The following is a 4,230-nucleotide window of genomic DNA, read 5'->3' as shown; positions in this document are numbered from 1 at the left end:
ACAAGGGGGAAAAAGCTGAATGAAAAATTTAATGACTACTACTAAAATATTTACAGTTGGAAGAATATGATATCTAGGATTTGTTTCAAAAACTAGGTGGGGCAAGTAGCCAGTGAACAAAGACTTGACAGGATACAAGGACTAGTCAATAATATCTAAGGTTCATTTGTTGTCTATTTGTATACATTTAAAATATGTTTGTGGCAATGCCATATTTTAAAAAAAACTGGATGATTACAACTATCTAAAAGGTGTATGGTCAGTGTTGTTAGCTTATACCTGTAGTCCTTGCTACTCAGGAAACTGATACTTGAGGATTGTGGTTCAAAGCCAGCCTAGGTAGGGAAGTCTGTAAGATTCTTGTCCCTAATTAACCAATAAGAAGCCCATAGTTGTGGGGTGGTTCAAGTGGTAGAGTGCCAGCCTTGAGTGAAAAAAGCTAAGTGAAAGCTGGGTGCTGGTGGATCATGCCTGTAAATCCTAGCTACTCATGAGGTTGAGATCTGAAAATCTCAGTTCAAATCCAGAAAACTCCATGAGACTCTTACCTCCAATTAGCCACCTGGAAACCAGAAGTGCCACTGTGGGTCAAAGTGGTCTTGAACAAAAAAGCTCAGAGACAGTGCCCAGGCCCTGAGTTCAAGCCCCACAACTAACAACAACAAAAAAAAAGTTAATTAATTGAATTAAAATTCAACCACAAGGAGTGTAATTGGTGACAGTTTGTAGCTGGTAGTGCTCTTGGGGGGGGGGGCGTGGTCAATCATAAGGCTTAAAAACTCAGGCCTGGGTCTTGAGAGTTAGTGCTCTTCTGATACGCCTCAGGCTTCTAAATACACCAAGTTGTACACTTTAAAAAAGAAAAATATGGGCTGGGAAGGTGGCTCAGTGGTAGAGCGCTTTCCTTGCATGCCTGAGGCTTGGGTTCGATTCTTCAGCACCACATAAGCAAAAAGAAAAAAGCCAGAAGTGGCGCTGTGGCTCAAGTGGTAGAGTGCTAGCTTTGAGCTGAAGAGCTGAGGGACCGCGCCCAGGCCCAGAGTTCAGGCCCCACGACTGGACCCCCCCCCCAAAAAAAGAAAAATATTATGTGAATTATATCTCATTATATATATATATACACACATTTATGTACATATATATCTGTGTGTGTGTGCTTGTGTATGTGTGCCAGTACTGGAGCTTGAACTCAGGTCTTCATGTTCTGGCTTAGCTTTTCTACTCAAGGCTAGTAATCCATGTAAGCACTTGAGCCACACATCCACTTCCAGCTTTTTTTTTTTTTTTTTTTTTTGAAGCATCCTGTTGATGAGGCTTTTTATTGTTGTATCTTTTTTTTTTTTTTTAATTGACAGTCCTCACTGATCCTGCCTCCATGAATGGCCAAGACCAGAAGAAAGGGAGGGTGGGGGGGAACCAGCCGGCGCGGGGGATGGGGGTCATCTCCACAACATTCCATTTACACACAGAACTAAACAGACAAGCACAGAGTCACTATTGCGGTTAGAAGTTGGCAGCATGGGATGGGGGAGGAACAGGTGGGGAGTAGGGATGTTGTTAAAAAAAAATACAAGCCTCCCTCCAAACTGGGTGCAGGGGAGAGGGAAGAGGATGGGACATCCTCAACCAAAAAAGGAATGAGAAGATCAAAAGCGGTTTGGAAGAGCCAGAACCATCAGGGATGGAGGAGAAGGAAGAAGAGGAAGGTCCATGGGGTGAGGGGGCTGTTTGGCAACTGGGGCGAAGGAATTACCCTCCCCCTGCTGGGTTCCCCCCCAGCCCCTCCCATCTGGCAGGAAGGGAGCAGCCTGCAACCCCCAAGGGCAGGTCTGGGGCTGCCAGATACTCCAGGCAGGGGGCTGGAGGGTGCTCACAAAGGCTTGCCCTCCAGGGAGATGACAGCACTGCCTCCCAGCTTCTCCGCCAGGGTGCATCGGTCCTTGACCTCCTCATAGCAATTTGCTTGTAATTCATGCTTGATCCCTGTCAGCTTCTTCTTGATGGCATCCTTGGAGCTGGCATAGATCATTTTGCTCTTAAGTGGTGCACACTCAGCGGCCCAGAAGATGAACACCAGGTCCTCCTTCTTGCTCTCCTTGGTCTCGTAGGTCGCGTCATAGAGGGCATATCGGCAGTCTTTGTCTGGCAGCATCTTGACAAAGGTGGCATAGGGGTCATCCACAGTCTGGCCCACATCACCTACCAGGATTTCCTTGCCCTCTTCCAGAATAATGTTTTTCTTGTCCTCACTCAGGCAGAATAGCACTGCCTTCTTGCGCTTCTTCACTTCCTCTGGCGTGGAAGACTTGCGCACCTTCATGTCATTAAACACCTTGATGACACCATCAGAGACAGCCACACCGGACGCCATGTTTCCGAAAGCGAAGAGAAGAGGGCGAGGAGAGCCTGGGAAAACCAAAGCTGCTGCAGCTGCTGTCGGGATCCAGCTTTTTTACTAGTTATTTGGTGATAGATTTGTCTGCCCAGGCTGGTTTTAAACAGAAATCAGATCTCAGCCTCTTAAGTAGCTAGGATTACAAGCCTGAGCCACTGATGCCCAGCTTATATTGAAGAAGATGAAGAGGAAAAGAAGAGGAAGAAGAGGAAGAAGAAGAAAAGGAGGAGGAAGAGAAGGAGGAGGAGGAGGAGAAGGAGGAGGAGGAGGAGGAGGAGAAGCAGCAGCGGCGGCGGCAGCAGCGGCAGTGGAGGAGGAGGAGCAGGAGGAGGAAGAGGAGGAGGAAGGAGTGAAAGAAATGGAAGAGGAGGAGGAAGAGGAGGAAGAAGAAACAAAAATGTCAGCTACTATTCCATTTAAAAGTGGTTTTCTACTTCTAGAAATGCAATAAGACAAGAAAAGTAATTAAAAGGTATAACTTTTGAAAGTGATTTAAAAATTATTTGAAGATTTATTATCTATTGAGAAAACTTCAAGAAATAAAAGCTAGGTTGAGAATTCAGTAAAGTTAACAAATATATACTATATAGAGAAGAGCCCTCGCTTACAAGGTACAATATCCATATGTGGGTGAGTTTGTTTTTGTCATTTTGTTTTGTTTTTACTTTATAGATTTACAAAAAGTGATACTCATTCAGTGGAAACTCTACTTTTAATTTCCATCTTTTCGCAGGTCTGGATCCTCCCTGAGGCCCCGGTATTTCTTCTGCTGGACAGCAGCAACACAACAGAGCCCCCGGTTGCCATGTGTTTCTGTGGGTTTTTTAAATTTTGTTTTGTTTTTGTTTTTGTCTTTGTTTTTCTGTTGGTCGTGGAGTTTGAACTCTGGGTCTGGGCACTGAGCCACAGTACCATTTCCAGTTTTCTAGTGGTTTATTGGAGATAAGAGTCTCACAGACTTTCCTGCCCAGGTTGGCTTTGAACTGTGATCCTCAGATCTCAGTCTCCTGGATAGCTAAGATTACAGGCATGAGCTACTGGTTCCTTGTTTTGCCATGTGTTTTTGAAGATAAGAAACCAGCATTTGGGCTGGGAAGGTGGCTCAGTGGTAGAGTGCTTGCCTTGCATCCATGAGGCCCTCGGTTCGATTTCTCAGCCCACATAAGGAGAAAAACCTGAAAACGGCACTGTGGCTCAAAATGGTAGAGCTCTAGCCTTGAGCTGAAGAACTGAGGGACAGCGCCCAAGCCCAGAGTTCAGGCCCCACGACCGACCAAAAAGAAAAAGAAAAAGAAACCAACATTTGTTAGGTACTGGTGGCTCATATCTGTAATCTTAGCTAGTGAGGAGGTTGAGATCTGAGGATTGAGTTTGGAAGCCAGCAAGGACTGGAAAGTCCATGAGACTCTTATCTCCAATTAACCCGCAAACAGCTGGAAATGTAGCAGTAGCTCAAGTGGTAGAGCACTATCCTTGAGCATAAAAGCTCAGGACAGCACCCAGGCCGTGAGTTCAAGACCCAGGACTAGTGCCCACATACACAAATGGTTAAGATGGGATAGGGTTGGAGATGTAACTCTGTGGTACAGTGTGTGTTAAGTATGTGTGAACTTTTGGGTTCTAGTAAGGAAAGGTGAAAAGTTAAGATGGACATTTTAGTGTGCAGGGGGTGTGTGTTTGTGTGTGGTTTGTAGCACAATTTAAAAACTTACTGTTTTAAATGGTACAGGCCTCACCCTAAGGCTGGCTCCACCTAGTGGTGAGAGGGTGGAAGCATGCTTGGGCTGCAGCTGTACACACAGCAGGCCTGGCTAGTGCCATCAGTTGGATCATAG

At 45.6% G+C, this 4,230-nt stretch overlaps 1 pseudogene; it reads right to left on the bottom strand.

The window, feature by feature from the left end:
• Positions 1-1,302: 1,302 nt before the first annotated feature.
• On the bottom strand, positions 1,303-2,439 carry LOC138808871 (cofilin-1 pseudogene; annotated as a pseudogene).
• Between the last annotated feature and the right edge of the window lie 1,791 nt (positions 2,440-4,230).

The sequence above is a fragment of the Dipodomys merriami genome, unplaced genomic scaffold (genome assembly GCF_024711535.1).
Source record: "Dipodomys merriami isolate MVZ:Mamm:240054 unplaced genomic scaffold, mDipMer1.0.p SCAF_48, whole genome shotgun sequence".
Classification (NCBI taxonomy): domain Eukaryota; kingdom Metazoa; phylum Chordata; class Mammalia; order Rodentia; family Heteromyidae; genus Dipodomys; species Dipodomys merriami.
Note: the sequence above shows the minus strand (reverse complement) of the source record. Positions and strands in the feature narration are given on the sequence as shown.